Below are 22,759 nucleotides of genomic sequence, written 5' to 3'. Positions count from 1 at the left end.
TCAAACAGTTACTGCAATTCTACAGATTTCAATTCTGAGCTCCATCCTGCAGCATAGAGCTCCACCCTGTTGAACAGGTTTTGGGATAATAATTGTTCATATATATATTCTCCCCCCACCTTCTTCTCTCAACTTTTTCGTTAAAAAACATGCTCCAAGATCTCTTGCACAACTATAAAATCATTTATACAATTATTTCTGATAATACTCAGAAAAAGTAGAAGAGGAAAGAGAAATAGAGAACAAGAGACAATGTACAGTCAATCTCAGTGAAAGTTAAAGGAAATTACACTTCAGTCAACATAACAAATCATAATATCACATTTCTGACCACATTTCAAAAGGCAGATTAGTCCTCTCAGAACAGTATAACTGTGGGAAAGATTTCTATTATTGAAGTCCCCAGAAGATGCATGTCAAAGAAAGCACATTGGTCGAGTTTACTTCTTTTGCCACACTTTGTAAGTTAGCCTTTGTAAAAGGTGAGGCCATACCTTTGAACACAATCAGGAAATAAAATAAACATAATGAACATAATGTTGGCTTTAAGACACATATATTCATACCAAGAAAAGATGTTTCTTTTACCACACTTTGAAAAAAAAATAGTTACGAAATTGATGTTTTTAATCTTTGCAAATTTTTTGTAAAAGCTTGTAAAGAATCTCCCTGTCAACTATTAAAGAGATGGTTTCAAAACTAAAAATATTCTCAGAGTCACCTCATTCTCACTTAGGCTGAGAGTTAAAAAGAAAACACTCTGGGCCAAATGTGCTCAGTTACAGTGATATAAATCAAGAGGAGATCCACTGAAGCCAATACCATGACACCAGAGTAAAACTGGTATGAGGGCTGAATCAGGTGCTTAAGGGATGATCAAGAATCTCTCTCTGCAGATGACTCTTAATAACATAACTCTCCGTAACTGATATATGTCATCATTATGTTGTGACATCCACTCACCTAAGTAACCGGTGTGTGTTTAGGCTCTATTCTCTTCTTTCAGTAATCCAATTATAAAGGGTCCGATTGTGCTTCCATTGACTTCAATTGGAAAAACTTCCATTGGCTTCAGTAGCAGTAGTATTGTCCTCTTGCTGTTAGAGGAAACATTTTGGGGCTAGGCATTCATTTTGCACAGTGTGTAGCTAAGCCATCTGACACATTAGAGTAGAAATCTAAAAAAGATTTTTTTAAAAGATGTTTTAATTATTATCTTATAACATCTTATTTTTACTGAACCCTTTACCAATAAGGAAAAGAGCTGACCACTAATAAGAAAGTGGGAAAACATTGGGTGGTAGAACATTTAATCTCTGACATTGACTCTTGTATAAGAGATGTTATAAATTTCAAGATTCATAAACTATCAGAGACAAACATTAGCAAATAGGTTTCAGAGTGTAAGCCGTGTTAGTCTGTATCAGCAAAAATAACGAGGAGTCCTTGTGGCACCTTAGAGACTAACTAATTTATTTGGGCATAAGCTTTCATGGGTTAGAATCCACTTCATCAGATGCATGGAGTGAAAAAACAGGAGCAGGTATAAATACATGAAAGGATGGGGGTTGCTTAGGCTAAAGGAGGGAGTTTTGGGTATTTTGCCTCAAATATGCTGTATTATATATGGACTTTCTGCTCAAAACCAGAGAGAAAAGAGAGTCCCACCTTAGAACAAGCAATAACCTGGTGATTAGAGCACTTTCTGGGATGTGGGAGACCCAGGTTCAAGTCCCTGCTCTGCCTGCGTTGGACCAGCATCTTGAACTTGAGTCTCCCACATCCCTGGTATATACCCTCTTCACCAGGCTATTGGGGGCAAGAGCAAATACTCTCTTTCTATCTGGTTTTGAGCAGAAATTCCAAATATACCTGTATAATAGGGCTGGCTGGAAACAAGAATTCCATGCAGTGAAAAATGTTGCTGTTTTGTAGTTTAGTATATTACATTATACTATATTATATTTATACTCTTAACAAGGTATCTAATCTAGCTATCTAATAATGCATCAGAAATAGTTCAAGAGTTAAATCACTCCACGCAGTTCTATTATGCTGAGAATTATGGCCATGAGAGATCTGCAATGTTTCTGCAGGGAAAATAACATTGCAGTCACCACTGACCTACTCAAAAGTCAACAAAAACAAACAAACTATGCTTTGTGCATTAGCCTCTTCAGACAAAAGTTATGCCTTTCCCTAGCCATATTTAGAGATATCTAACTACTTGCTAAATCAGTTCAATCAAGGAGCCTGATATTACAAACCCTCACTCACAGTGAAATTCATGTATGTGCAGAGGATAAGCACAAGTTCTTTACACCACTTAAGTCCCACAAAAGTCCTCAAAATAGAACTCACGTGAGTCATAAATGGCATACTAGCTTCATGCTAGCTTTCTGCACAGCAGTAAATTTCACCTTCATTGGGATGGTAGTTTCTTCAATTAATCTCACCTCTTTCGGTTTTCAAATCCCCTGCAAACAATACATTTTTAAAAAGCAAGTATTTGAAATTATTGATCAAATAATTCCTACACATAATTTTTGGTCCATAGATCTTTCTCTAGGAGTTAACTGTAAGTATTTGGGATTGAAAATTTGAATAGTTTGAATAGGTATTTTGGGAGTAATTTATGCCAGGGCTGGTTCTGTACTAATTTACGTGGGCTGCCTAGCTCCAACAGGGGGAGACATATTGGTCTATGGGAAGCTTCCTTTCCCACAAGTTGTTCTATAACACCCTGCTGTGGAATTGTTTCTGTTTAAGCCTGTCACAGCAGGCCGACTTTTTATTCTAGACAGTGAGAATGACAAAACCACAGGTACTTTCTTCTGGACTGAGCGTCAGTAATTCAGGGCATGAAATGCTGATATTTGGCAAACTGAAAAAAAAATAAAATAAATGTTACTCCAACTGAACTCATGTTTTGAGCAGCTATTTTTTTGCAGCTGATGGACAGAAGTGTTAGTTTAGTAGTAGGACTGGTTGAATATTTCCATCAAAAGAATTTTGATGGAAAACTGAGTTTTCAACTAATTTTGTATGTGTGCGCAAAAACATGTTCATTTCCCAGGGAAAATGCTAACTTTTCATCTAAAAACCTAACATTGGAACATAAAAAAAATCATTAGGAAATTATATCATAGTGCCTCATGGAAGTAATTTATATGCCAAAATAGATGAAAATCTGATGTATAATTTCACAGCATAAACAATGTGCACTGAGCTACAGCCTGTAATATTTACATTCATATATCGCTTTAGCTTAAGTGCTGATTTTACGTAGGGAAAGTGAAACTACCAGAATATATACAGCTATGGAAGTTGAATACGGTCTCTTCCCTGATGTTCAGCATATAAGAGACATTTGCCTGACTAGTATAATATTTATGGCATAAACTCAGTTACAACTTGGTCAACCTTCTTATCCACCTTCAACACAAGTGGCTGTAGTGATACACATCAGCCCAAATGTTCATTAGTCTGTATACCTGACTAGATAAAGAAGTGATGTGAAATATTGGAAAATCAGAGATTTGTATCCACACAAACCTATACTCACATGTACCTCATGTAACATGCACTTTTTAATAATTTGATCATTTCAACCCAGAGCACTGATAATGAGAAGGCAGAAACCAGTAACTCTTTTTGGCACTTCCAGCAAATTGACACAAAAATTTAGTAAACTCAGTTAGAAAGGTGGAGAAGTAACCATGCTTTCATCCAAGATACTGTCTCGAAATTTTAATACTGTATATTAAATTAAACAAAATATGTACCTAACAAGCAAATAGTATGATTTTTTTATTGTTATAATCCTCAATTTCCCATTCCCCCATGCCCTGTTGGATTATATCTGATTTAGATTGCCCTCTAGGGAGGGACTTGTCAATTTTTTTTCTCTATAAAGCATCTTGCAAATCTATAGCACTGGGTAAACAAAACAAATACTATAAGTATAATTCTAAAAGGCAGTGTGACTTAATTCAGAGTAACAGCCGTGTTAGTCTGTATTCGCAAAAAGAAAAGGAGTACTTGTGGCACCTTAGAGACTAACCAATTTATTTGAGCATAAGCACAATACCTCAGCAGGAGAGTGGGGTGGGAGGAGGTATTGTTTCATGGTCTCTGTGTATATAATGTCTTCTGCAGTTTCCACAGTATGCATCCAATGAAGTGAGCTGTAGCTCACGAAAGCTTATGCTCAAATAAATTGGTTAGTCTCTAAGGTGCCACAAGTACTCCTTTTCTTTTTGCGAATACAGACTAACACGGCTGTTACTCTGAAACCAGCTTTAACAAAGTGTGTTGGAGGTGGTAATTCAATCAGAGAGACACAGACAGTATATTCTATCCCAGTAGCATAAAAGGCAAATTAGAAAATATAACTAAATGAAGGGCAATTACTAAAAATATTTGCTTTATAAACCAGAATTTTATGTTCCGCTTTCTCAACAGTTATTGGTGCCTCATCTCCTGATGGATTTTGATTATGAGTAGGCCCAAATCAAAATCCTACAGATAAAAACCATTCAACTTTGGAGTGCGGAGAACTGGAGCTGGGCAAATAATGGAACAAATTATGCATTGAATATTTTTTTAGGAGAACTTTGTGAAATTGCTCATCTCAATTATTCAGTGAATGATTTTTGTGAATTGACCTTCTAGGTAAGCTGGGTGAAAAGTGAGGGAAAAATCTGTCAAAATATTTACTTGAAAAATATCACAAAATAGGTTACATAAATCATTCCACAAATATTATTCAACCAGTTCTATTCAACATCCAAACCCAAAGATCTAAAAACAAATTTTGTAAATGACCTCTGTTTTTATAATGGGCCAAACAAAACCTCAGATCCAAACAATCCATAGGGACATGTTCAAAATCAAGATTCAAATTTTGCAGCGTGAGCATGTCTACTTTTAACAGGAATAAAATAAAAACCACAGGGCTTTCTCCACATCAGATCATTCTGTGGAAAGATATGCAGGTGGTTTAAAAATAGAACTCAGTCCTCATTCTTTCAGCAGATCGTGAGAACCGGCCCCACAGTAAATTTTGTCATGAGAAATGCCTAGTCTTTGATAGATCTGATGCAGCTTGCCCGTATTTCTCAAGGGCTTTTTTCATTATTAATATGCTCAAACTTTGTAACCCATGTAACATGCTAGATGCATGTTAAATGCTAGATGCATTTTAAATGGGTTAGAAATAAACTATCCTTCTATTTTTGGTAACAGGCATCCCCTGCAGCAGCTTTGATGCTAACCCAAAGGCAACATTCTGTTCCTCTCATGCTGGAGAGATTTTTTTTTTTTTTTGGCTCTCTGTGCCATAATGTATTGTATTGCATATGAGTTTATTACATCTGTGCAGGGACAAGTCATTCATCTCAACCTGACATTTCTCTCTTTTCCAAAGTAACCCAGCATTAGAGAAACATGCTTGTTCAGTTATAAATTGGAGTGTAATAGATCCTGGCAAACAGAGATGAATTTCATTTGTAAAGTACATAACTTGCAGTCCCCTACTTTCTTTAAATTTCCAAGGATAGTGCCCCACTAATGTAAGCCAGAAAGCTATTTTCCTAAAATTGTTGTACCAATGAACTGTAAAAATAGGGTCCTGTGAGGTAACTTAAGAGATTTTATGGCATCAAGACTAAAAATAGCAGTACTTTCTTCAGAAAAATTATAGCTGCCAGTTCCAGATTTTCTGTGGTAATTAACCTAGATGCACTCAAGTGATGAGTACTCTCCCTAATGACTCTATTGGTTCAAAAAGGGAACATTTTCCTGTGATCTCCTCTGACAGTATCATCAGGATGTTGTCAGTGCAAACAATACCCTTATCTAGCTTCTTTTCAAGTCACCTGATTAACTGGAGAAAATAGAAACAGAAAGAAAAGAGCATGTCCTTGCACAGAGGCTGTAAATGTCACTGAAAGGCCAAGGGACCAGTTCCACCTTTACTTGGTTCGTTAGCTCAGCTTCTCCTGCTGAAATGGTTACTTACTGGGGTACTTTATTTCCCAATCATACTGGCAGAAGGTGGATCTTTACTGTTACAAACCCCATTTATGTATCCTTATCACAGTGGCACCTTTATAACTGGAACAGTGGGTACAAGGTCTGAAAAACAGAACTTTTCTTCCCATTTATAACCCTATAGGCTCATTATTGAATAGCACAGTAGTAACATAATGCATTTTCATTTACTTCACCCTAAATATATGTAAATTAACGGGTGGGTTTTTTAAATTAAAAATAACACTGATTTTTTTTGTTATTCAAAAAAGAAACTGTATTAGTGGAAAGCAGCACTAATGACATTTCACATTTAAATTTGCCTCTCACTGGAAAAAGGCATACCTCACCCTGTGCTCAGAAATGAAAGAAAAATAAAAGCAGCTCCACTAATTGGTGCTGGCATCCATAAGTTTTGACCTTGTATATATTTCAGTTGTTTTAAGTTATGATTGGCTGATCTGATGTATGATTTCCTATAAGTTAAAGCAACAAATTGCTGCTCTCCTTACACGGAGAAATAGATCTGAAATTAAATGGCAAGAGTGCTGCATGCTGCCATGTGTGGGCCCGTGCGAGGGAAGAGAGAGAACCTCGTTAGTAAATAGAGATCATTTATTTCTAATACGTCTTCCTTGTAATATAAAACCAAGTACATTGCAAGATTGCAAGTCATTTTTAATGTACGTATGTTTTAAGTGGCTGGGATTTATGTTTTATTTTAAATATATATTAATATTTAAACTGTATATTAAGGTCCTGTACTCTCATCCTGTGACACATCTAATGAACATACATGCGTGGAAGATTGGGTATTTGATTTCCTGATCAATTAAATATCTATAAGGTAAATCCATTTCCCTATTTTTGCTGAATCTCTACTGCCAGAAGTCCCCATCTCTGATGGATTGTCTGGATCATTTGGTGTAAACAGTGTATGAGTACAGGTTGAAGGTATTAAGTCACACATCTTAATATGAATTCAGTGTAATTCTAGGCTTAACCAAGAATATATACTTCCCTACTCTCTCGATTTTTTTATCTGATGCCCTTCGAGGCTCATACCTGGACTTGGTGACCACCCACAGAAAAGGTGAAGTAGAATTTTAATTACATTGACTACTTCTGTCATCACCTTAACATTCTTACTGAAGGAAAGCTGAATTGAAAAGATAAGTTTTACACTTAATTCTAAACCTCTTCAAGTCAGACCTTTCTGGATAGTGATTTACATAGTCTAGTTCAAGCTCCCATAAATGCTCCGTCTCATGTGTTTTAACTCTTGTTGGTCAACAGTTTTGTGGCTCTACTAGAGTGTATCTATCATGGGAGGTCACAGTTGTGAGAAAGAAGCAATCTCTGAGGGAGAGAGAATCAATTTCATGGCATACTTTAAAGATCAGGTGGGAGACCTTGAACTGGAGCCTTTATTCAATAGGGAGCCAATTCAGAGAGAGTGAGGAGCACTACGGGTGGGTGATGTGTTCACAGTGGCCTGTATTGTTAAGCAGATGGACTGCTGCTCCATGAATCAAGCACAATGCTTTCCAAGGCATGTGGCTTCTTTCCTAGATACGCTGAGCTGCAATAATCAAACCTGGAGAACATGAATTTGTGACTCATCATGCCCAAGTCTGATTTCACAGGATGGGGCACAATCTTCTGGCCAATTACTGATGGAAATGGGGATTTTTGTACTGCCATGTCTATTTGGGTGTCTAGTAAAACTGAAGAGTGCATAAGCTCCCCTAGATTGTAAACCAATTTAACAATCTGGAGACTGATGTCCGCAAGAGTGGGGGATGTTATAGATGAAGCAAGTTCTTCTTTCGCCCTGTGTGGGTTCAGGTTTAGCTAGCTGTTCATCATCTCAGTTCAAATTCTGGCTAGGCACAGAGAAGGGTGGGATATATTTCTGTTTGCTAGAGAAAGAGATGCAAAGTGGAGGGATTGCATTCCTACTGCCAACACTTTAGCCTGTGTTGTTTCACCAACTTTCCCAAAATCTTCATACAGATTTTGAACAATATGGGGCAGAGTAATGAGCATTATGGGGCTCTACAGGTGATTGCAGATGCACAGATTCCCATAACAGCCCTCTGGGTTTGGGCTGAGAAGAACAACCAAAGCCACCTCAGTGCATTTCTGTTTAACACTGCAGCCATTTGGAGGCAGCACTGGAGTACTTAGTGTCAGCTGCCACAGAGAGGCCTAGCAGAATAAGTATGGATTTACTTCCCCTGTCTATTGACAGGAGGAGGCCCCACCCACCAGAGCAACAGTGCTATCTCTGTACCATACCCTGGCTTGAATTCTGTCTGAGGGGATCCATGACAATGGCAGCTGACCGGTGGTGCTGGAGACTATTTATACCAGCTTCTCAGCTACATTACCGAGACAAGAGATGTTAGACACTAAGAGGTAGTTTGAGTAGAGCTCGGTAGCATGGAACATTGCTCCACAGACATGCAGAAGAATTGTGTGTCTTAAGGTGAGTGGTAGATTCCCCTCAGCAAAGGAACTTTTGACAACTGCTGTTACTAGGTATCTTCCAAGTGTTATCTACTCTTTTACTCTTTAGGTAGGGTAGAGAATCAGAGTGGTGATTGCTGTCAGTGGTTCCATGACTACTGTGTGTGTGGAAAAGCGAAATTCTTGGAAGGAAGGGTACTGTGTTTCTGATTCTGAGCTGGGCAGTTTGTCTGTGGTGGCCCAGGAAGCTATCCTGGATGTGGCAAGAATCTCTGTGAAATAAGGTGATAATTCCTTGCAACAAGAGACGGGCTAAATGGGCACAGTCTGGGTTTAATCAAGCGATTTCTGCTTTTTGGGACATGATTTTGCTGTTGTTTTGTGTGATGTCTCTCAAGCCGAGCTGCCCCCATTGCCCAGCATGAGGTTGATACAGCCCATCACCCCGTCATCAGGATTCCTGCTAGATCAGGTAATTGCAATACTTTGGGCTCCGGACCCCTAGTGGGGCCAAGTAAACAAACAGTCAGTAGCCCCTAAGCCTCTGGGTTGGGGCTGACAACAACAGTTGGAGTTCTGGCTTTCTGGGTAGGACGGAACAATGGTCAGTGTGTAGCCCTCAGGCAGGGCTGGGCAAACAGATAGTCTATAGCCCGCAAACCTCCTGGCTGGCGCAGGCAGTAACAATTGGGGTTCTGGCCGTCTGAGTGAGACAGAACAACAATCAGTCAGTAGCCCCTGGATGTGGCAGGACAAACAAACAGTCTGTGGTCCCTCAGCCTCTGGGCAGGGGCCGAGAGCAAACAGCAGCCATGCCTAGTGGCCCGTGGGTGTGGTAGGGGAATCCTGCCCTCCCCCACTCCACTGGGTTCTGACCCAGGGCCTTGTGAAGCCGGGGACTTCCCCATTAAGGGTTTAGTCATTGGCTTCTACTACATCCCCTGGGTTGCTTCCTACCACAAATTGCGTCCCAGGCATCTCCTCAGCTGGTGGCGGCCTGGTGTTCCCGTCAGTCTCCGCAGTTGGGGAGTCATCCACAGCATAGTCCGGGTCCGTGGGCTCTGCCTCCTGGAATGTCACAGGCACCTCTGCAGGAGCCTGCAGTACACATTGTTCCTCCTCCTCAGCCAGCCCGACTGAGCTGGGTTGCCTCCTTTTATCCCGCTCTTCCACCAGGAGCAACTGCAGCAGGGGAAAATGGGCATGGCTTCCTGGGCCCACAGTGATTGGTCTGTCCCTCTTGGCCCAGTGTGGGGTTGGTACACCCTGTCACACTTTGACAGAAGAAAGTGAGATCTCTGCCTCAAACATAGAAGTGGCATTCGTTTGTAAAAATTTCTTGTATCAGACTGTGATTTCTGCCACCTACTCCTGAGCTGTCTTCCTCCCTGCTTCCCTCACAGGTGGTCTGAAAATCAAGTAATCTCAGCACCATAAGAAAGGTACTTCAGTGCCAGGATGTCTGTAGCAGTAGTGAGGGAACAGTGGGAGTGCTTCAAAATTGCATCTACTCCTTGGCTTCTTGGTTGGGAAGAGTTTTCTATATGTTTTGAAATTTGGTAGGGTCCAGGAGTTTTCAGGGCAGACCATGGTGGTGATTTCTTCTTGCCTTGTTACAGGATAAGTTCTTATTTCTGCCTAGAAGAGGAAATGGCCTGACCAGGATGGGAAGCAAATAAGATCTTGAATGGGGACATAAATCCATGCTGGATATATCTTTAACTTATCACTTATTTTATTGAACAATCAATTACCATATAAGATGTCGTTTTGAAAAAGGGATGCAGCTCTGTTCCACATTTAAAAGATTGTCAAGTACATGATTATAAATAAAAATATATCACCTCTAAACCTTTTCTTCTGATAAACAAACACAATTTAACAGATTCAACTGCATCGAATTTGTGTGCACAGATACTACAACTGCACCTGCAAAGTGCCAGTGAAAGGTGAAATTGGGCACGTGTGGGGGCAGATTAGGGGTGTTAATTATGCACATGCATTTCTTTGAAAATCCAGTCTCAAACATCTTCACACACACTCATAGTATATGAGATATTTTTTCAGGATTACTCTCCTGTTTCTCTGTTATATAATGACTCAGGTTTAATCACTAATGAAAATACTACTGTGCAGAACAGGCCCTGATTAAACATCAAAGTCATCTGTACAGTGTCACTCATGTCTAATATAAAATGACCATCATTATTAATATCTTTTGCTATACTCTTAAAATTATGGTTTGTAGAATGAATTTTTCACATGTAAACTCACTTCCATGACACAAAGTAAAGATCTAAAAATGGCTTTCTGAGTTAATGTTGGAATTTAATTACATTCAGACCACTGCCTAAAGTGGCTCCACCGTACCTAAGTATGCAGAAAAAGAAAAATTGTTAAACGAATTTACTATGTCTTACTGGTGTTTTAATATGAAAAAAACTATTAGGGTTGTAAACTCATTTCTAAGTAGAAATGCTGGTACTCTCAAATAGAACAAAGTCTGGAGTTTAATAAACACGGTATTTTTGAAATGGTACATGAGAAAAGGTCCTGGGGGTTTCAGTCAGCATACAGAGTATGCAAGAAAATGTGAAGGACTAGAGAAAGACCCTGGAAACAGAAAATTAAAAACCAAAGTGGGTCAAAGGTTGTTGAGCCTGGTACTTGGGCTTAGTGTATCTTGTTAACACTAAGTATGAAGGAACAAGACCAGCTTACTCCAGTGAACACCAGGTAGTTTATATGAGCTAAAATAGACTCTGAGATTTATGTAAGATTATGTAAACCACAGTAGATTATTGAACTCAGCAAAGTTGCACCCACATACAAAAGGGCTGATCTGGAGAGTACTTGTTCAATTATTGTGCAATAGTCAGAGCTGATAGCACACTCTACATAGCTGAAATTTGAATATAAAATCTGATTTTTGTATAAAACAAGCAGCAAAATGAATCTGTTGCAACTGTGTCACTGCGAAAGCCATGGAACACCGACCCCTAGGGGTCCGGCTGTGCGCTGGGGGTACTCCATGCTCAAAGGCAAATGAGACAGGTGCTCCAAGCATGTGGCCTTTCGGGCTCCTGCTCTGGGTGGATTCCCATAAACACTCGCAGAATCTGATGAACAACAACAATGTGTGTTACCAGAGATGCCAGAACTGAAGGTAGATTTACCCTAGACACAATGGCTTTACATAAGAAGATAAAGAGAGAGAAATTAGTGTCAGGGATACTTGCTGCGGAAGGTAAACACACTGGCCTGCAGATCCCCCAGCCAGCATTCATTGTCTTGTTTGAACCTGTCTACATGACGCCTATTTGCATGCTGCACCCAAATATCCACCTATCATGGCTATCACTGCTCCCCCCTGCTTGCTAGCAACAGGCTTCTAAGTTCCCAAATTACCTGGCTTCCTATCTACAGCCAGCACTCAGGTGGCCTGCTGTTCAACCTTCCCTTTGCAGACGGTTCCCTGCTGTCTCCAGCCTGCTGCTCCATCTCCCACCTGAGCCCTGGTCACCTCTGACCTCTACCACAGGTTGTATTTACCTTTCCTGTGATGCAGGGATTATGGAGCCCTCTACTGGCTCAACGTTGGTTAGTAACATAGATGGTGGTTTAAATTCTATATCAGTAGGTGGGTGTATGCGGGTTTAACTTACAGGTGGAAGGGACAGGAAAACAGGGTTGTATCAAGCAAATAATCTACATGAGTATATAAGAAGATGTAAATAAACAAGACCCTCCTCATTTGTTTTTTCTTCTACAATCCCCTTTCACCTCCAGTGGAATATACATCATATTCATTTAGATTCACCGCAAGTTTACATACCCTTTTACCAATGCCACCATTTTATATCATCTCTGGTTTTTATTTTATTGGGCCTAATCCATTACTGCAACTGTGTGGAAGATGTTGGCTTTTCACTGAATGCATGCAAAGATGAACATATTCATTATTTCGTCAATATTTTACAGCTACCATATTTGTCAAAAAGCAAAAGATGGTTTTGTTTTTGTTTCTTTTCCCCAGTGGAAACTGTTTTTGCAAAGCAAAAAATGGAAAATATAGCTGAAAATGTCTACAAATTTCCCCAAATTAATGAAAGTTTGCAAATGTGATGAAAGCTGAAATTGGATGCCTCAAAAGTATTTGTATAATTTGCACAATTTCCACTGTCAGTGGAACATCAGTAACATAAAATCATCACTGATAAAGTTTGCAGATAACACAAAAACTGGGGGAGTGGTACATAATGAAAAGGACAGATCACTAATATAGAGCAACATGGATCACTTGGTAAACTGGGCACAAGCAAACAATATGTATTTTATTATGGCTACATGTAAATGTATATATCTAGGAACCAAGGATGTAGGGCCAAACTTACAGGATGAGGGACTCCATTCTGGGGAGCAGTGACTCTGAATAAGATTTGGGGGTCATGGTAGATAATTAGCTGAACATGACCTCCCAGTGTGATGCTGTGGCCAAAAGGGCTAATGCAATCCTTGGATATATTTAAATAGGAGAATCTCACGTAAGAGTAGAGAGGTGTGGATTGCATTTGTATTGTATGTGGCACTGGTAAAAACTGGTACTTGAATACTGTGTCCAGTTCTGTGGTCCACAATTCAAGAAGGATATTGATAAGTTGCACAGAGGGTTCAGAGAAGAGCCACAGGAATGATTAAAGGATTAGAAAATGTGCCTTATAATGATAGTCTCAAAGAGCTCTAGCTTGTCAGATAGAAGTTTAAGGGGTGACTTGATCACAATCTATAAGTACCTATACAGACAACAAAAATTTCATAATGGGCTCTTCAATCTAACAGAGAAAGCTGTAACATGATCCAATGGCTGGAAGTTGAAGCTAGACCAATTCAGACTGGAAATAAGGCATACATTTTTGACAGTGAGGGTAATTAGCCCCTGGAACAATTTACTAAGGGTCGTGGTCAATTCTCCATCACTGACAAGTTTTAAATCAAAATCGGACATTTTTCTAAAATATATGCTTTAGGAATTATTTTGGAGAAATTCTGTGTCCTGTGTTATACAAGATGTTAGACTATATGACCACAGTTGTCTCCTGTCCATGGAGTCTATGAATCATTGCAAAATGTTCACCAGACTCAAGAGTTTTATGGTGCTTTAATAAACCTTATACCCCTTACTTCTTGGTACATTCCTCGTATCCAGGGATCATTTCAGCAACCCTTCTTTATGTTGGTGAGCATTTATGCCAGCACCCTGCAAGATCATGCCCTGAAAAGTCACATTTAGTTTTGAAAACCTACCATGGAGGTGCACATACAGAAATAGAATAGACAGAGAGAGGGTCTGAGATTTAATCAGTCATCAGAAGTCAGCTGGAACTCCATGATCTAGCAGTATGCTATTATTTAAGCATCCATAATCTGAAAGTACTGTACAGAAACTGCAATTGCTTAAAACAGTCACCAATAGCCAATAGATAGGCACAAAATATGTTAATTTGTTTGAGAATTAAAAAAGACATAAAAGTAAATGTAGAATGCCCTTGTTATAACATGCTGTTAGTCATCAGTATCAAAAAGGAGAAAGTTAGCAATAACATTGAAAGGACATGCTGTTTTCATTATGGTTCAAGTAACATACATATCACATGCTAGATGCTAACGTACCAATGATCAGTCCAATATTAATTCTGTTCAGCTGCATGTTTTGCTCACGTAGCATCACAGGGCGAATGACTACCCCCACCACTCCATGCTGGCAAACAGCAAGGAAAACCACAGCTTCACATACAATGCCCTGTGAGAACCAGGACTGTTGTATGTGTAGCCACAGTGGACTACATTTATTTATTCAAATGGACATCAATGTTTATTTCCTTTATCATTTTAAATTTTCACCCAATTAAGTTATGTGTAAAGTTTTTATAACATTGCCATACTGATTTTCTGCACTGTGTTTTTTCCACTCAGTAAAGTTATATTTTTGTAGCATGAAAACTTATTTATTTGCTCACAACCAATATTCTAGAATGCATAGTGGTAGTCAAAGCAAATAGCACTTATAAATGCACACCAAGCTCCACATAAGTTATAGCTTTAGGAAAACACCCAGTCATATTTATAAATGTACAGCAAGCATGGCATAGTTCTTAGAAGCACCCAAGGGCCAGAGAACACTTCAGCATAGAACAGCATATGGTTGACCATTAAAGTGCTCTTTCAAAGCCTCTTCAAGTGCATAGCTCCATGCTAGGCTCTTATAATAGCACTTGTGGCTGGCTGTTCAAAATCAGCTTTCCCCCCTTTGCGTCACAGATATTATACAGGACACAACAGGCAGCTATAACCATTGGGATATTTCTCTCACTGAAATCCAATCCAGTGAGTAAACATTGCCAGCGTCCCTTCAGTCTACCAAAAAGACATTCAACAGACATTCTGCCCCTGCTGAGCTCTAGCTGAACCTTCCCTTGGTGCTATCAAGCTGGCCAGTGTATGGCTTCATGAGCCACGGGCGCAAGGGGTAGGCGGGGTCCTTGGGCCAGAAGTGGCGCTCCACCATCTGCAGTTACTCTGTGAATGCCACCAACAACCTTTAATTGGGGTGGGTTTTTTTTTTTTGCAATATCCCTCAGCAGCCCTCCAGGGGGCTTAGGGAGCAGCAACTGTGGCATTCTCCAAGGACTGCAAATGATGGAGAATGTGGGATATTTTCCCCTGTAAGTCAATCAGGGTCTGCAGCATTTGAGTTTGCTGTCTGCTGTTCTGGTCCATTTTCCACTCCTTGTCCTGCTGGGACTCCTGGGCCTTTTATTCCGTCCTCTCTGTCTTTCTCCATACTGTCGGTAATATTGGCCTTTTAATAAGGAATGCGTATTGACACTTCAGCTTTAGAATTCCTCAGCAGAACATCACTCTCCAGTCCCAGCCACGGTGCATATGGCCTGCCAGGTATGAAGCGGGGAAATATTTTCTGTTCCATGAAGCTATAAATTTTCATTCCCTGTACAATTATAGGGCACTGAGTACTAGCACTATTTTCCACAGGCGGTAGTGATTTTAGTTGATTCATTCCTGAGGGCCACAAAGGCTCAGAGAGCACAGCTGTTCCTGGTGTCATAAAGCCGCCCACTTCATGCCGCTAGCTTGTTTCAATGTTGCCAGCTGAGCTCATCGCATAGTGGTGTGGGAAAGCGTCCTACCACAAAGGAAGAAATAAGGCAGCCACCTCTAGAAACCTTTGGGAGCGGATTGCAGAGCATCCCCATGAAAGTTTCATAGAGGTCGCTCAAGAGGGACATCCCTGTGCATATAAACAAAATGCTCCACATACCCCTGCACTTAGCCCAAAAGGGGAATAAAAGCAGTCACCAACTCTACCTCTGTTTGTTGTACCACCAGAGACAGCACTAGGCATAAGAAGACTAAGCAACTGCCCCCTATTCGCTTTTCATTATAAGAACTTGCCTGTTTTAGCATTGGGAAGGTGGCCAAAAATATTCCTGCTTAAGGTCCCAAATTGACTAGCACCGGCACTGTGTACCGCAACCCCGCAACCTCTTCTTGTACAAGTAAAACAATGAAAATATGTTTGTCTTGTTAACTTGAAGGTGGGCGGGGCAACATCTTTAAATGTAAACAATGTACAGCAAGATGCAGGCACATGCTTACCTGAGTTCTCTTCCACTTCATCGGGCTCCTCCACACTTGCCTGGCAGAACTGGCTAGACTGTGGTGGAGTCTCAAATGGGTCCTGACTCACAGCATGGCTGGAGTCCCCTGCTGTGTCTCTCCTCTCCTCTTCCCTTTTCTCCTCCTCCTCACTGTTCACAGCAGGGATCTTTATCTCTGGCCCCTCTGAGGTGTCCAGAGAGGTCTGCAGGGTGCGGGTCTCCACCAAGTATGACACGCAGTTCCTCGTAGAAGTGGCAAGTCTGCGGCACTGCACCCTGGCTTTGTGGTATTCCTGTCAAAGTTTCTTTGCTTTCATGAGGCACTGCTGCTGCTTCCTGTTGTAACCCTTTGCCTGCATGCCCAGTGCAATCTGCTCATAGATGTCCACTCGTCTGGGGCTGGTCCATAGTTGTAAGCGCACAGCCTCTTCTCTCCACAGGCCCAGGAGATCTAATATTTCCTCTCTGCTCCAGGACGGAGCACATCTAGTACCTGTCTGTGCGTGTGGAGCTGGCATGGTCCTTTCGGCAGCTGCACATGACAAAGGTGAGCTGCTAGTAGTGCTCACCAAGGTGGGCAATCAGGAAAAGGCATTTCAAAAACATGGGTGGGATTTTAAAAAGGGGGGGAGTGGCTTCTGGTGTCTTTGGTCCCTGGACACTGGAGTTTAAAATTGTGACCAGAGCAGTCACTGTTGCAGAGAATGGGGCACACTGTGGGGTTGACACAGGTCATGCAGTGACTACATTTATATGGTGTCAACCTCAGTAGGTCGACCATGGCGCATTGCCATGTGGGGAGGTGGTTTTACTGCGTTGCTGTTATGGAGTGCTTACATGGGCCAGAGACAAACCTTCAATCCCCGTTGACTTCAGAGGGAACAGAGGGTGTTGAGAACCTCTCAGGGTCGTTGTGAATGATCCTTCACTTTCTCTAAACTAAGAACAGGTAAATAACCCATGAATATTTCATCACATTGCCTATAATGTACAATGCCACTTCCTAAATAGTTCTTCAGCCTTCCATAGCAGCAAATCTACTCTTTCCTACTAGTCTCTAAACTAAGCGGACAGTGTCCACATTTATTTTCTGCTGTTTTGCAGAGGGGAAAAAAACCACAGTGGGACAGATTCTGCCACACACACCGTTGCTGTATATTAATTTATGCCATGATTTCAAGAGCGCTACTCATGCTGTAAGGTATCACTCCCCAGGAATAACGGAATCAAAAATAGGTTCTTAATGTTTAGTGGTGAATACATTTTGTCATGTAGGCATATCATAGCACTTCACTGAGTAACACCGCAGAAAGGTCCCTATGAGTTAAGTAGCCTGGTCTTCCATTGAAGAGAAGTGATGGACGCCCTTATATTCTACTGACTTCAAAAACATATCAGGATGTGCTCAACACTTCACAGAATAAAGGCCACAGAATGCTGAGATTACAGTTTCCAGGTGAAAAATTAAAGTGATAGACTCCCATCTTCACCAGACAACACAATTAGGCCTTCATGCTTCAGCTTTTCCACCTAAAAGGTGACAGCTGAATGGGACAAACTGTATTTTGTGCTGCAGGAATGTCCTTCAACTTCATTTGGCTTACAAGAGAAAGAGAAAAATCAGATCCTCATAAAAATGTACAACCCCTATGCAGCCTCTGCACCCCCTGATATAGACAAATGATAGCAGCAGGAAACATGGCATGAATCAAGGGCAGTGTCAGAATGTAAGAGCATGGCCCCATTCCTGCAAAACTGATCGGCCCAGCCAGACCTTTACATCCTGTAGGAGCCCACTGACTACAGGAGTGGGGCCTAAACTTGGGAAGGTGGTTGGATGTGTAGTTTGCAGTGGTAGTGATGGAAATTATTTCATCATGTTGCAGATGAGTTTCATTAAATTATCAGAAACGTTTTAATGGCGAATTCACCACGCCAATGGTGTTGGCAATTCCATTTGCTGTTTGCAATCAATAAATAAAAAAAGATAGTGTATTTTGACAACCATTCAGAAAATTTCTCACGATTCGGCTTATCTCATATGCCAAGATATACAGACCTCACATCAGATAAACAGTCTTAAGGGGAGAGAGAGAAAGAGAAAGTACTCTATAAGAAATAACAGTAATAAAAGGTTAATAAGAATATTTATTACTAAAAATATTGATAAAATACAAGTATTGGAGCACCGGTGGGAGAGTAATGATTAAATTATCTGATTCAGGGAAGATATTTTATTGTGTAATAAATACTAGCATTAAAGCCTGACAAAGTAATAATATCCAGTAACTGTTTATAAGCACTTTGCCTTCACTGTTTATTTGTCTGCACCTGGGTATTGCTGCCTGGCAATAATTGGATTGTAATCACTCAAGCAAGCTTTAAATTTACCAAGTGTGAGCAAAACACACCATGTCTATTTATTCAAGAAAAAGCTGATCTCATTCAGAGAATGATGCCTGGTTAGCTAGTGTGACTGAGGAAACAATATCACCACAGCAAAGGAAAATCATGAAAGTTGTGCCTGATCTTTTATTGCTCACACTCTATTTGTCTTAATTATGACATAAACTCCTTGGGGCAGAGACATGGCCCTCTTCTAGGTTTGTAAAGCACAGTGGTTATCTGCAGTGTGGGTTCTCACAACGTTCCTTACCCTGTACAAGTCTTTTAGAAAAATACTTATCTTTTGGTCAGTTTGGTAATAAGAAGTGCCAGTCGCCTGCTACTTCTATGCATTTTCAGTCAGCTAATGAATGGATCCTATCTCCTCAGAGGATGTGTTTTCCCGATACCAGTTTTGGAGGAGGTAGGGGCTGGGATCAAGGTTCTGGATGTGACTCATTAGCACCCTAGTGTTTGCAAAGGCCTTCTCTGAAGCAAAAGCAATGCTTATACTAACATAATAATAACGTATAAATGCAAAATTTAGAAAAATGTTTGCACTCTCAAAGAAGGAAAGACCCTTCTGCAAAGGCAATATCTATAGCTATGTCTATAAATATACTTCTTAATTTATTTATTAACCAGGCAGGCATGATTCAGCCTGTTAAAAATGTGTCCTATGGACATTACAATGATGGATGCTGGAGAAATGCATAATTAAAAATAAAAAAGGCTTTTAAAGCCTGTTTACTTCGGTGACTACTGTGAAACAAATGTTTCTTTCTCCTTGCATCGCCCACCCACAGAACAGGAACAGAACAAAGATGGCTCTGTCAGGCCTCTCTCCACTAGAGAACGCCTTGAGAGGCCAGAATGTATTAGAGCCCTGCCGAGCCCATTCAACTTCACATAACACTCATACACACCGTACAACTAATTACATGTCAGATTAGCGATTTCATTACCACACTACCACTAATTAAAAACTGCACTGATATTTCTCAAGCAGTTTTAGGTGTTTACATCGTTTTGAAGGTCTTTTTTTTTAACTTGTAAAAATATATTAAATTACTAATATCTAAGGAAAAAGAAACATGCTAATGAAGGGAAATCAACCTGCTTAACATTTATCCATATTCATGATGACATTGGTATCCTTTTCTCCCACAAACTTCTTCAGCATGAACTCCCAGTGCAAAGTCATAACTGCATCTTAATCTGAAAATTGATGGATACATGTCAGTTTTCCATTCTTAAGATTATCACAAGTTTAAGTTACCCAAATACGTAAATAACAAAAGTTACATCATTTTAGTCTACATTCATCATCTTAATTGCCTGAATCTCCACTAGAACAAAGTAACACCATAGTTTTATGGTATTTGATTAATGAGGGCAGGAAAATGGAAGTTTTTGCAATAAAACTAAAAAAAAAAAGCCCCAGACTTTTATAGTTTTTTCCCTTATGATTTTAATTTAATGGCTCGTGTTTTCATTACTGCAGAGGCTGTACACTTTAGCTTGCAATTATGTCCCATCTGTGAAGCACTGTGTTATTACAGTTTATTCTAGTAGCTTTTCAATCACTTTTGAGTTGTGCTTTACAAGTATTCTTGCAGCAGGTGGGCTTACTGGCATGGGACCAGAAATACACAAAGCGCAAAGCTGGAGTTTAATGGCAGCCATATGCATGTGGCACAGAGCGCCAGCCTTCCCCCATATGCTGCTAAGCAGCCCCTTCAGCCTGCCAGTCACTCTTCTTACTGACTACAGTCTCTAAGTAGTTTTCTGCCAGGGAAAAATATACCAAGGCAGCAAATTTCTCCAGTGCACCATCCTTATTACTGAGACAACCCTGTCATTAGCAAAAGCACAATGAACCTGATCTGGAGATGCATACCAATTAGGTTGCATGGAGCACTTTTCCTTCTTATCTCTATGGAAACTCGGCCTCCCTGGCTGCAGTGGACAATCAGTAATGTTTCATCCACCCATATGTCACCTAGTTAACACTGTACACTTTTATGTGAACCAAAAATCTGTTATAACCCTCTCAACAACGCAAAGTAAAGAAATTAAAGAAAGGAAATGAGTGAAGTCCCAGCACATTTGTGAAAGAGTGTGCCTTTGCAATGTTTGATCTTGCATAGTCATATCTCCTAGCCATAGATAAAGCAGGAGGAATTGGGCTAGTAGCTATAACAACGCAAAATGTACATTTAATTTTTCAGCACTAAATCTGGCAGAACTTGTGTAAATAATTTATACTACTATAACATATGCATTTCTTAAAAATAGCATAAAATATTATGTCACTTTTAGTACATACTCTGTAAGGGATAATGCCCTATGAAACTTTTTCCCACCCATTATCTGACTGTATGTTTTTCTCCTGTATGCTTAAACTATATACATAAAAAAAGTAAACTCACATCCTGAGATTCACAAACATTTGTGGTCATGCAGCATTATCTTACTAGACTGGAAGGACTTTGGAAAATAGAACAAATAAACCAGATTTTTTTCTATTTTGGGGTTTCATACTGTTTAAAGCTATGCTTTCATTTTTTTCCACCTCTCTTTGGAAAAAACAACAACAACAAAACGATTGGGACAAGATTGCCATGGTATTGATTTTTTGCCTGTATAGATTTCGTCTGCAGTTTAATTTAAGAGAATGGGTACCACTACACAGGTCATAGTTTGATCATGAATGGTATGCAGTAGCACTTCATGCCACGTATACCATATAAATAAATAAAATCAGGCTTTTCAGGAGAAAAGACACTTTTTACCCCATTCTGCTCTGTGTTAAAAACAGAGTCTTGATTTTACTTCTTGATACACTAGATAGTTCTTCACATGCTCCAGCTCATACTGCAATATTCTTTCTGTATGTTATGATTTTATATAATGAATAACAGAAGATAAATATTTGAAAACAGCTGTACTCTACTTCCTTTTGGGCAGCAATGTTTTTCTGAGAAAGAATGTGGTCTTTAAATTGTTCCTTAATTTATAATTAGCAAAGAAACATCTAATAGGCTTACCACAGGTTAATAGATAAACAGAAGTAGGTTAAGAAGTTAGAACAGAGGAAAAAGGGATGTCCACATCTGAAATCATGTAGGGTTGTTTTACTTTCATTGTAGTACAGTCTTTGAGGAGATTCCAGAGAAAATACAATTAATGCTCTTTATATTGGAAATGGCACATCAGAATGGAGCAAACTAAGATTCCAACTGAACTAATATTTAAAGAAACAATGTATAATGAAAACAATACCGAAACAATGAATGATGTGAAATAATGTCAAGCTGCTAAGTGACAGTGACTCAGGAAGATGAACAAAAAAGGAATACTGACTTCATCATAAAATTGACTAGACTTGTGTCAGTGCTGGTGATATTCCCTTGATACTGTCACTTATAGAACATTTATTTTTTATTATAGAAGCAATTCTGGATATGTGTAAAATTCAAAGACTTCTAGTGGGAGCAATTTAAAACTGAATAATGCTGTCCTGTGGGAATTGCACCACTCTTTGGGTTTTGTTTTTAAGTTTAACTCATCATGGGAAAAACTTCTTCAGAAAAGGTAATTCTTATTAGCTGAGGCCCTTTGGAACAATGGGGGAGGGGAAAGTGGAGAACAATCATGGAGCTTTTCATTCAGCTGTTAGGCCTGTGATACACCTTCGTGAAAACACAGAGGAATAGAAATCAAATAAAGTGAGGCCAGCAGAATTTTGGCCAAACTAATCAGATTGACTACAATCCTGTAACCCAGCTACATTCAGCTCACTGAAATTGGAGACTTGGGTCATTATTAAGAGTTTTTGCCTATCACTACAACAGCATATTTCATTTTACTATCAAAATTGTTCAGAAAAGGATTTGAAGTGCTTTTCTTTTCGAGCTACAAATGGAAAGGAAGACGAAGAACAGCTTTTTTCCCTCTAGACATTGCATCTGTTTCAGTTTCATATCAGAATTCCAATGCATTGGTCAGATTCTAAAGTGGACTTTTACGTGATCAAATCCATAGCCCTGACCAGGATAAAGCACCATAAGGGCCCAATCCTGCATAAAGTTTGAAGGATCAGACCCTTAATGAGCTGCCTCTTTCTTAACATACAGTCTTTATATATTCATGGTTCTCAGAAAATGATGACCAAAAACACTATGACAAAT

The sequence above is a fragment of the Caretta caretta genome, chromosome 1, assembly GCF_965140235.1.
Source record: "Caretta caretta isolate rCarCar2 chromosome 1, rCarCar1.hap1, whole genome shotgun sequence".
In the NCBI taxonomy this organism is placed as follows: domain Eukaryota; kingdom Metazoa; phylum Chordata; order Testudines; family Cheloniidae; genus Caretta; species Caretta caretta.
The sequence above is the reverse complement of the archived record's forward strand: the minus strand, read 5'-3'. Positions refer to the sequence as shown.